The sequence below is a fragment of the Phocoena sinus genome, chromosome 13 (genome assembly GCF_008692025.1).
Source record: "Phocoena sinus isolate mPhoSin1 chromosome 13, mPhoSin1.pri, whole genome shotgun sequence".
NCBI lineage: Eukaryota > Metazoa > Chordata > Mammalia > Artiodactyla > Phocoenidae > Phocoena > Phocoena sinus.
In genome coordinates this window covers 30049063-30061908 of record NC_045775.1, presented here as the reverse complement: position 1 = coordinate 30061908, position 12846 = coordinate 30049063, and positions in this window count along the sequence as shown.

Genomic DNA, 12846 nt, shown 5'->3' with positions numbered 1-12846 from the left:
CACAAGACACAGTGTGTTTTGTGTGACCCCAATTAAAACTGTAAGAAGGGCTTCCCAGGTGGCGCAGTGGTTGAGAGTCCGCCTGCCGATGCAGGGGACGCTGGTTCGTGTCCTGGTCCGGGAAGATCCCACATGCCACGGAGCGGCTGGGCCCATGAACCATGGCCACTGAGCCTGTGCGTCCGGAGCCTGTGCTCCACAACGGGAGAGGCCACAACAGTGAGAGGCCCGCGTACCGCAAAAAAAAAAAAAAAAAAAAAAACTATAAGAAAATGTTGTTGACTAGTAAACAGTCTCTAGTTCCATTTTCCTGTCTCTCACCTTGATCCATTCCCAGGTCCCTTACCAGGCAGGATCAGAGCCCTGAGAAACTTTACCTCTGAAAGAGCTAAGGAACTAGTCTTCACACATGGGCTCTACCCCACAGCTGGTGTATCCCCTAAGCGACAATGTCTCTCAACACAGATGTATATATTGCCATCAAGTTCTCCAATTATCCCACCTACACTTCACAAGGATGTCCTTGGCAGTGTCCACAATTTTATTTGATGGCAAAATAGGTAAGCAGTTATATAAGCTATCACACACTCACATAATGGAATATTATGCACCCAGCAGAATGTTTATAAAGAACTTGCTATAACATGGAAAATGTTTATGCTATAACAAAGTTTATAAGGCAGGAAAAAATTTTGTGTATGCAGTATAATCACAACTATACTAACAATGCAAAGAGAGAAGTCTGGCAAGAAATACACCAAACCATTAACTGTAGTTTTTTATGGATGGTAATATTTAGAGTAGTTATTTTCTATTTTTCAAGCTTCAAAAATTTCTCTAATTGCAATGTGTTAATTTTATGATAAAAATAATAAGATTCAGAATTTAATAGGAACCAAGATGACAACACAGGAGGCTCCTGAAATTCCCTCCTCCCATGAACACAACCAAATTTACAGTCACACATGGAGCAATTCCCTCAGAGAAAAGTCCAAAAACAAGCAATGGTATGAAACTAGAAATCAATCCTAAGAAGAAAACTGAAAAATTCACAAATATGTCAAGATTAAACAGCACACTCCTGAACAACCAATGGGGTAAAGAAGAAATCAACATGAAAATCAAAAAACATCTTGATTCAAGTGAAAACAGAAATACAACCTACCAAAACTTAGGGGCAGCAAAAGCAGTTCTAAGAAGGAAGTTTATCACAGTAAATGTCTACATTTAAAAAAAAAAAAAAAACTCAGACATCTTAACTTTACACCTCAAAGAACTAGAAAAAGAAGAACAAACTAAACCCAGAGTTGGTAGAAGGAAGGAGGTCTAATTTTAAAATAAATTCTATTAACTCAGAAGCATAAAGATCTTAGATGAAATTATACTGGTAAAAATATTATTAAATCAAGCCAATGGGTCTTTTATTCCCATTGGAAACTAGGTCAGTTTGCCACTGAAGGACAGAAAAACAGGACGGAAATCAAGAATGGCCCTGGCTTCTCCCAAGTTGCTTGCCTCTGGTGGTAGTATGTGTGAGCATACCCAAGTGCCATGGTCCCCATGAGGAGAAAACAGCCATATCCTTGCCTGCCAGTTGGCCAGGTGGATTCCAAGCTAAGAAAGCATCCATGAATTAGGGCACTCATCCCAGCTACCCTGACTAAGAGCCTGGAGGACACTCTAGGAAAGGTCAGGCCTGGAGTAAAATAATTTCCCAAATAGAAACAACTCCCTTCCAGTGTTAACCCAGCCCGGATGTGCCTGATCCCAAACTCTCCTGCCCACAGCAGGGCCTCCAGCCCTCCCATTGGACAATAAGTACATTCAAATTGCATTATGTAAAAATTAAAATAAAAAATATTAATAAAATCTTAAAATAAAAGAAATTAACCTGTTCTCCCATCAAACTACTATAATCTTCCTTTTACCACCAATTTCTTAAAAAATATTTCTGTGCTGACTCCTCCTCCTCGCTACTTAGAGTGATAATTTATTTAAATAGCTCTTCCCAGGGGTGGTATTTAAAAGGTATAACAACTGAAATGGCATCAATCCGAACGGAACACGCAAGAAACAGACTGGGCAGCAGACGTGGAGAGGGAGTGTGGCTATGCGGGGGGCACCGGTGAACGGCAGCCCCCACTCAGCCACTCACCCACTTGCAAACAAACCTTCCAGAGCTCCACAAGGTCAGTGAACAAAAACATCCAACTTAATATTAACTTGATGGCTGGTAATGAATGTGGGCAAATTCTCTCTTCCCTAATTCCCCACAGTATTTTTCAGGTTTCCAAGTTCATGTCCTGACTTAGAATGTCTAAGGATCGTCATCCCCACTCCATTTTCATGTTTTATAGTTCACCTCTCACCCACAGCCTAGAAATCCAGAATCACTGCACAATCCCTCCCTCTCTCCTCCCAAGAAACTACAGGACACTCAACAGCTATTATAGGTTGGATTTTGTCCCCCATCCCCCAAAAGATGTACTGAAGTCCTGACACCCAATACCTCAGGATGACTTTATTTGGAAACAGGGTCATCGCAGGTGTAATCAGTTAAGGTGAGGTCATATTGGAGTAGAGTGGACCTCTGATCCAATATGACTGATATCTTTATAAGAAGAGTGAAATTTGAACAGAGACGCAGAGGGAAGATAGGAGACAGAGATTGGAGTGATGCTTCCATAAGTCAAGGAACACCTGGGGCTACCAGAAGTTTCAAGAGGCAATGAAGGATCTCTCCATGGAGAGTTCCGATGGAGTCTGGCTCTACCAACACTTTGATTTCAGACTTCCAGCCTCCAGAACTTTGAGAGACTAGATTTCCATTGTTTTAAGCCACTCAGCTTGTGGTCCTTTGTTATAGCAGCCCTAGGAAACTAACATAGCAACCGTTGTGAATTCTCTCACACTGCAGAGCCTGTTAAAATTTCACAAGAAGCGTTGAAACTCAGTTCCTTTTCTTCCTTTTATGGCTGGCTTCTTCCCCCTAAACCTACAGAGTTACCTTTTCTCTCCAACGGGAATCACCTCCAGTTTCCCTTGGGTCCTCCCTTCCCCACTTAAAAAGTTGAGGTTTATGTTACTCAACATCTTGACCTCAAATAGTGTTTGTTTTGGGTTCTTAGGTGTGAAAGGCAACTTTTGCCCTTCTAAAAAGTAACAGACACTGTTAAGTCTTGCATCTCATGTTTGCTTTAAATCAGCTAATAGAAAAAATGTATTGTATATTCATGCAAATAAATTAAGAAGTGAGCCTGAAAAAAAAAAAGCTTAAAAGAGAGAACTCCTCTTTTGCATAATGAAGACCAAAATAGTCTTTTAAATGAAAGTCTATTTTTAAATTAGGATGTGACATTTGAAAGTCCTACGTGAACCTGTTAGACATTTGAAAGTTCTATGTGAACCTATTAGAAACACATTTCATACCACCCTGGGATACTTCATTTTAGGGAATAAGTCTTTTTTTTTTTTTTTTTTTTTTTAAACATCTTTATTGGGGTATAATTGCTTTACAATGGTGTGTTAGTTTCTGCTTTATAACAAAGTGAATCAGCTATACATATACATATGTAGGGAATAAGTCTTAACAAACCAAAAGTTGTATTTCTCCTTTGAAATTTAGCTAATATCTCTGAAGAGATTTAGTCCTATCTCATTTCTACTTATGTTTTATTCAGCTTATTTATTCCTATCAAACAATTTAGACATGTTCTGGACATGATTTTACAAAAAAACAAAACAAAAATTTGAGTAATAGAAGTTCAGCTGTTACCAGATATAAATGATATGTAATCTTTGGATCTTATTACTAAAGACGAGTTTTGCCTTTATTAATGTACTAGAGTTGATAATGATTAACTCTGCAAGTATAATCTATACCAGTGGTCTCTAAAATTGTTTTAATTACTCTCCCATCAGTTAAAAAAAAAAGTATGTTATGTACTCACAGTACCTGTATATTATTTATAATATATATATATGGATACTGTACTTTAAAATACACTAAATTTAGAATTTTTAAAGGAAGAAATTAAAAACTAAATATAAATAGTAGTTCTTTTGTTTTCACAAAGACCATCTTGAGAGCTTCACTTTGGACATAATAGTGCATAAGATATAGGTAAGCAGTAAAATCCTGAGTTACTTCAGCAGTAGTATAAGGATGCTTGGAGGTATTTGAGGGCTATCATAGAACTGGGTTAAGGGGAATCCTTTTCAGACCGTACTATTCTTCTCTCACTCATACAAAACCCTTCCCACCATCATAGCAAAAGTTAGCAGGATAGCAAAGTATAAGACAGTCAGAACAGAGAATTCACCAAAAGATAGTATATGCAGCCAATGATATATTGAAGAAGAGCAAACTTAAATTTCAGAATGATATGGATCTGCACAAATAGAAATTATAGTACTATAGCCATACACTGGGAGGAAACATAATTGTTAAGGTTCTGGTGTTAGACAAAAGTGAGAGGAAGGGGGTGAGTCAAGAATGTTGAAAGTCATCTCTTAATTTTAATTTCTTAAAACAGTGAGTGTATATGATTTGTAATATGCCATACAAAATCCTATGTAAATATCTCTTCAGTCTTTTCTAGATACCAGTGAGCCCACTGGTAATGCACTTACTTGATAAGAGGTTACATTCTAGAGTAATAAGTCTTCATTGCAGCTCCGATTTATTGAGTGCTTGATAAGTACCTTACAGACATTATCCCACCCAACTTCTCAAGGTCAGTGCCCTCATCTACAAACAGGAATAACTATCTCCAATAAGTAACTCCAGGGTTGTACAGCCATTAGGTCCCAGAGACAGGATTTTAGGCTAGGGCCGACCAATGCCAGTGGGCTTCAACACTCCTATACTACCTATCAGGAAGAAAGACCTCCTCATTCTACTTGTCATAGAAAAGACATCAAATTGCCTTTTCAACAATGCTAGTTACTCCATTAAATCTTTCCTACTCAGCAAACCAGATAGAGCAAAATAATCATTAAGCAATTGGTTACCCCATTCTTGCTTTTTTCCTTATCAGCCTTAGATAGGGGAACACATGATAGACAGAGCATCTGAGGAGCATCCAGAATCTCCTCTGCTATCAAAAGAGACATCCTTGGACTCCTCTGTTTGAGTTCAAGACTGACCTCATTGTTGCTGATAACACCCTCCAAACTGATTATATTTTTGATCTTATTTTATTTTATTGCAAAGATGCTACTAGACAGTTTCTGGAAGGAGTGAGCTATTGAATGAGGAATGAGCTTGGAGTGCTAAAGATTTTCTCTCAGTTTCATGATTTAAACGTTGGGCTGGGAAATGGGGGGTGGAGTGGGAAGGAAGTCATTTTAAATGTCCTGAGACTAACCGAATAATAAAAAAGGATTTATTCTTATCCAATGTTATTATACTGTTGGGTAATATACTTATGAAAAAAATTATTGGAGTTTGAGAGGACCCAATAAATCACACTCTCTCCTCTGCCAGAGTTCTAAATTTATAGAGAGAGACAAAGGAGTAAAGCACATGGAGAGCATATTAACACCTCTATTATTAATAAAGGCTCTGTTGAACAATGACAGTTTTGCCCCCAGAAGGCTCTAAAATAGGCCCTAGGAGTTCACCAAGTAAACTGATCCCAATGCACTTTTCTTTCCTTCCTTTTTTTTTCTAATTTAATTTAATTAATTTATTTTTTTATACGGCAAGTTCTTGTTATTTATTTCATACATATTAGTGTATATATGTCAATCCCAATCTCCCAATTCATCCCACCACCACCACCCCACTTCCCCCTCTTCCCATGCCACTTTTCATCCAAGGGAGAACATTCATACCTTATTCTATTTTCCACTTTAAGCTAGTCCATCCACAGTGTCCAAAATATCTTATAAGCTGTTTTGCAAATAAATAAATAAACACCCTATGTACAAATTTAAGCCTGCTTACCATCATGTTCCTAGAAAGAAATTTAAATCCTCAAATGAAATCTCTTTACAAATTTAAGGCTTAAAAAAGGAAAATTCCAAAGAAATTCACATTTAACATCAAATTCACATTGCTCTGTATGTTAAAAATTCAAAGAAACCCGGGGAGATTGGTTCAAGATGGCAGAGTAGAAGGATGTGAGCTCACTCCCTCTTGCAAGAGCACCGGAATCACAACTAACTGCTGAACAATCATCGACAGGAAGACACTTGAACTCACCAAAAAAGATGATACCCCACATCCACAGACAAAGGAGAAGCCGCAATGAGATGGTAGGAGGGGTGAAATCACAATAAAATTAAAACCCATAACTGCTGGGTGGGTGACTCACAAACTGGAGAACAATTATACCACGGAAGTCCACCCACCGAGTGAACGTTCTGAGCCCCACGTCAGGCTTCCCACCCTGGGGTTCCAGCAACAGGAGGAGGAATTCCCAGAGAATCAGACTTTGAAGACTCACAGGATTTGACTGCAGGACTTTCTCCCTTGACTCCACTCTTAGAGGGCACACACAAAGTAGTGGGCACATCAGGATCCAGGGGGAAGGAACAGTGACTCCACAGGAGACTGAACCAGACCTACCTGCTAGTGTTGGAGGGTCTCCTGCAGAGTCTGGGGTGGCTGTCGCTCACCACGGGGGCAAGGACACTGGCAGCAGAACTTCTGGGAAGTACTCCTTGGCATGAGCCCTCCCGGAGTCCACCATTAGCCCCACCAAGGAGCCTGTGGGCTCCGTGGTGGGTCGCCTCAGGCCAAACAACCAACAGAGTTGTAACTTTGCCCCACCCATCAGCAGACAAGCAGATTAAAGTTTTACTAAGCTCTGCCTGCCAGAGCAACACCCAGCTCCACCCACCACTAGCTCTTCCCTCCCATAAGGAAGCTTGCACAAGCCTCTTAGATAGCCTCATCCACCAGAGGGCAGACAGCAGAAACAAGAAGTACAATCCTGCAGCCTGTGGAACAAAAACCACATTCACAGAAAGATAGACAAGATGAAAAGGCAGAGGGCTATATACCAGATGAAGGAACAAGATAAAACCCCAGAAAAACAACTAAATGAAGTGGAGATAGGCAACCTTCCAGAAAAAGAATTCAGAAAAATGAGAGTGAAGATGATCCAGGACCTCAGAAAAAGAATGGAAGCAAAGATGGAGAAGATGCAAGAAATGTTTAACAAAGACCTAGAAGAATTAAAGAACAAACAAACAGAGATGAACAATACAATAACTGAAATGAAACTACACTAGAAGGAATCAATAGCAGAATAACTGAGGCAGAAGAACGGATAAGTGACCTGGAAGAGAGAATGGTAGAATTCACTGCTGCAGAACAGAATACAGAAAAAATAATGAAAAGAAATTAAGACTGCCTAAGAGACCTCTGGGACAACATTAAACACACCAACATTCACATTATAGGGTTCCCAGAAGGATAAGAGAGAGAGAAAGGACCCAAGAAATCCGAAGAGATTATAGTAAAAAACTTCCCTAACATGGGAAAGGAAATAGCCACCCAAGTCCAGGAAGAGCAGAGAGACCCAGGCAGGATAAACCCAAGGAGAAACACACTGAGACACATAGTAATCAAACTGACAAAAATTAAAGACAAAGAAAAATTATTAAAAGTAACAAGGGGAAAAATGACAAATAACATACAAGGGAACTCCTATAAGGTTAAAAGCTGATTTCTCAGCAGAAACTCTGCAAGCCAGAAGGGAGTGCCATGGTATATTTAAAGTGATGAAAGGGAAGAAGCTACAACCAAGATTACTATACCTGGCAAGGATCACATTCAGATTCGACGGAGAAATCAAAAGCTTTACAGACAAGCAAAAGCTAAGAGAATTCAGCACCACTAAACCAGCTCTACAACAAATGCTAAAGGAACTACTCTAAGTGGGAAACACAAGAGAAGAAAAGGACCTACAAAAACTAACCCAAAACAATTAAGAAAATGGTAATAGGAACATACATATCGAAAATGGCCTTAAACGTGAATGGATTAAATGCTCCAACCAAAACACACAGGCTTGCTGAATGGATACAAAAACAAGATCCATATACATGCTGTCTACAAGAGACCCACTTCAGACCTAGGGACACATATAGACTGAAAGTGAGGTGATGGAAAAAGATATTCTGTGCAAATGGAAATCAAAAGAAAGCTGGAGCAGCAATACTCATATCGGATAAAATAAACTTTAAAATAAAGAATATTACAAGAGAGGAGGAAGGACACTACATAATGATGAAGGGATCAATCCAAGAAGAAGATATAACAATTGTAAATATTTATGCACCCAACATAGGAGCACCTCAATACATAGGCAAATGTTAACAGCTGTAAAAGAGGAAATTGACAATAACACAATAATAGTGGGGGACTTTAACACCTCACTTACACCAATGGACAGATCATCCAACAGAAAATTAATAAGGAAACGCAAGCTTTAAATGACACAATAGACCAGATAGATTTAATTGATATTTATAGGACATTCCATCCAAAAACAGCAGATTACACTTCTCAAGTGCACACGGAACATTCTCCAGGATAGATCACATCTTCGGTCACAAATCAAGCCTTGGTAAATTTAAGACAATTGAAATCATATCAAGCAGCTTTTCTGACCACAACACTATGATATTAGAAATAAATTATAGGGAAAAAAACATAAAAAACACAAACACAAGGAGGCTAAACAATACATTACTAAATAACCAAGAAATCACTGAAAAATCAAAGAGGACCTCAAAAAACACCTAGAGACAAGTGACAATGAAAACACGACGATCCAAAACCTATGGAATGCAACAAAAGCAGTTCTAAGAGGGAAGTGTATAGCAATACAATCCTACCTCAAAAAACAAGAAAAACCTCAAATAAACAATCTAACCTTACACCTAAAGGAACTAGAGAAAGAAGAACAAACAAAACCCAAAGTTAATATAAGGAAAGAAGCCATAAAGATCAGAGCAGAAATAAATGAAACAGAAACAAAGAAAACAATAGCAGAGATAAATAAAACTAAAAGCTGGTTCTTTGAGAACATAAACAAAACTGATAAACCTTTAGCCAAACTCACTAAGAAAAAGAGGGAGAGGACTCAAATCAATAAGATTAGAAATGAAAAAGGAGAAGTTACAACAGACACTGCAGAAATACCAAGCATCATAAGAGACTACTACAAGCAACTCTATGCCAATAAAATGGACAACCTGGAAGAAATGGACAAATTCTTAGTAAAGCACAACCTTCCTAGATTGAACCAGGAAAAAATACAAAACATGAACAGACCAATCACAAGTAATGAAATTGTAATTAAAAATCTTCCAAGAAACAAAAGTCCAGGACCAGATGGCTTCACAGGTGAATTCTATCAAACATTTAGAGAAGAGCTAATGCCCATCCTTCTCAAACTCTTCCAAAAATTTGCAGCACAAGTAACACACCCAAACTCACTCTACGAGGCCACCATCACCCTGATACCAAAACCAGACAAAGATACTACAAAAAAAGAAAATTACAGACCAATATCACTGATGAATATAGATGTAAAAATCCTCAACAAAATACTAGCAAACAGAATCCAACAACACATTAAAAGGATCATACACCATGATCAAGTGGGATTTACCCCAGGGATGCAAGGAGTCTTCAATATATGTAAATCAATCAATGTGATACACCATATTAACAAACTGAAGAATAAAAACCATATGATCATCTCAATAGATGCAGAAAAAGTTTCGACAAAATTCAACACCCATTTATGATAAAAACTCTCCAGAAAGTGGGCATAGAGGGAACCTACCTCAACATAATAAAGGCCATATACAACAAACCCATAGCAAACATCATTCTCAATGGTGAAAAACTGAAAGCATTTCCTCTAAGACCAAGAACAAGACAAGGATGTCCACTCTTGCCACTATTATTCAACATTGTTTTGGAAGTCCGAGCCACAGCAATCAGAGAAGAAAAAGAGATAAAAGGAATCCAAATCAGAAAAGAAAAAGTAAAACTGTCACTGTTTGCAGATGACATGATACTATACATACATAATCCTTATGATGCTACCAGAAAACTACTGGAGCTAATCAATGAATTTGATAAAGTTGCAGGATACAAAATTAATGCACAGAAATCCCTTGCATTCCTATACACTAACAATGAAAGATCAGAAGGAGAAATTAAGGAAACAATCCCATTCACCATTGCAACAAAAAGAATAAAATACCTACGAATAAACCTACCTAAGGAGGTGAAAGACCTGTACTCAGATAACTATAAGACACTGATGAAAGAAATCAAAAATGACACAAAGAGTTGGAGAGATACACCATGTTCTTGGATTGGAAGAATCAACATTGTGAAAATGACTATACTACCCTAAGCAATCTACAGAGTCAATGCAATCCCTATCAAATTACCAATGGCATTTTTTACAGAACAAGAACAAAAAATCTTAAAATTTGTATGGAGACACAAAAGACCCCGAATAGCCAAAAACAGTCTTGAGGGGAAAAAACGGAGCTGGAGGAATCAGACTCCCTGACTTCAGACTATACTACAAAGCTACAGTAATCAAGACAATATGGTACTGGCACAAAAACAGAAATACAGATCAATGGAACAGGATAGAAAGCCCAGACATAAACCCACACACCTACAGTCAACTAATCTATGACACAGGAGGCAAGGATATACAATGGAGAAAAGACAGGTCTCTTCAGTAAGTGGTGCTGGGAAAACTGGACAGCTACATGTAAAAGAATGAAATTAGAACACTCCCTAACACCATACATAAAAATAAACTCAAAATGGATTAAAGACCTAAATGTAAGACCAGACACTCTAAAACTCTTCGAGGAAAACATAGGAAGAAAATTCTTTGACATAAATCACAGCAAGATCTCTTTTGACCCACCTCCTAGAGTAATGGAAATAAAAGCAAAAATAAACAAATGGGACCTAATGAAACTTAAAAGCTTTTGCACAGCAAAGGAAACTATAAACAAGATGAAAAGACAACCCTCAGAATGGGAGAAAATATTTGCAAATGAATCAATGGACAAAGGATTAATCTCCAACATATATAAACAGCCCATGCAGCTCAATATTAAAAAATCAAACCACCCAACCCAAAAATGGGCAGAAGACCTAAATAGACATTACTCCAAAGAAGACATATGGGTGGGCAAGAGGCACATGAAAAGCTGCTCAACATCACTAATTATTAGAGAAATGCAAATCAAAATTACAATAAGGTATCACCTCACACCAGTTAGAATGGGCATCATCAGAAAATCTACAAACAATAAATGCTAGAGAGGGTATGGAGAAAAGGGAACCTTCTTGCACTGTTGGTGGAATGTAAATTGACACAGCCCCTATGGAGAACAGTACGGAGATTCCTTAACTAAAAATAGAATTACCATATGACCCAGCAATCCCACTACCGGGCGTATACCCTGAGAAAACCATAATTCAAAAAGAGTCATGTACCACAATGTTCACTGCAGCTCTATTTACAATAGCCAGGACATGGAAGCAACCTAAGTGTCCCTCAACAGATGAATGGATAAAGAAGATGTGGCACATATATACAATGGAATATTATTCAGCCATAAAAAGGAATAAAATTGGGTCATTTGTAGAGACATGGATGGACCTAGAGACTGTCATACAGAGTGAAGTAAGTCAGAAAGAGAAAAACAAATATCATATATTAACGCATATGTGTGGAATCTAGAAATATGGCACAGATGAACTGGTTTGCAAAGCAGAAATAGAGACACAGATGTAGAAGGCAAACGTATGGACAAAAGGAAGAAAGTTGCAGGGGAAATGGGGGAGGTGATGGTGGTGGGTGCATTGGGAGATTGGGATTGACATATATACACTTATATGTATAAAATAGATAACTAATAAGAACCTGCTGTATAAAAGTAATTAATTAAACAAAAGTACCTTCTGTATAGCACAGGGAACTCTACTCAATACTCTGTAATGACCCATATAGGAATAGAATCTAAAAAAGAGTGAATATATATATATATGTATAACTGATTCACTTTGCTGTACAGCAGAAACTAGCATGTTTTAAATCAACTATACTCCAATAAAAATTAATTTAAAAAAAATTCAAAGAAACCCTTCAAAACTTCTCTTTCTGGCAACATAGCTGACTAAGTATAATGAAAATTTCTCCTAATAAAAGACACTTACTAATGCTGAAAAAATATATACAAAGCACTTTTTTTTTTAACATCTTTATTGGAGTACAGTTGCTTTACAACGTTGTGTTAGTTTCTCCTGTATAACAAAGTGAATCAGCTATACATATACTTATATCCCCATAACACCTCCCTCTTGCGTCTCCCTCCCACCCTCCCTATCCCACCCCTCTAGGTGGTCACAGAGTACCGAGCTGATCTCCCTGTGCTATTCGGCTGCTTCCCACTAGCTATCTATTTTACATTTGGTAGTGTATATATGTCCATGCCACTCTCTCACTTTGTCCCAGCTTCCCCTTCCCCTTCCCCGTGTCCTTAAGTCCATTCTCTACATCTGTGTCTTTATTCCTGCCCTGCTCCTAAGTTCATCAGAACCATTTTTTGTTTTTTAGATTGCATATATATGTTAGCATACAGTATTTGTTTTTCTCTTTCTGACTTACTTCACTCTGTATGACAGACTCTAGGTCCATCCACCTCACTACAAATAACTCAATTTCATTTCTTTTTATGGTTGAGTAATATTCCATTGTATATATGTGCCACATCTTCTTTATCCATTCATCTGTCGATGAACACTTAGGTTGCTTCCATGTCCTGGCTATTGTAAAT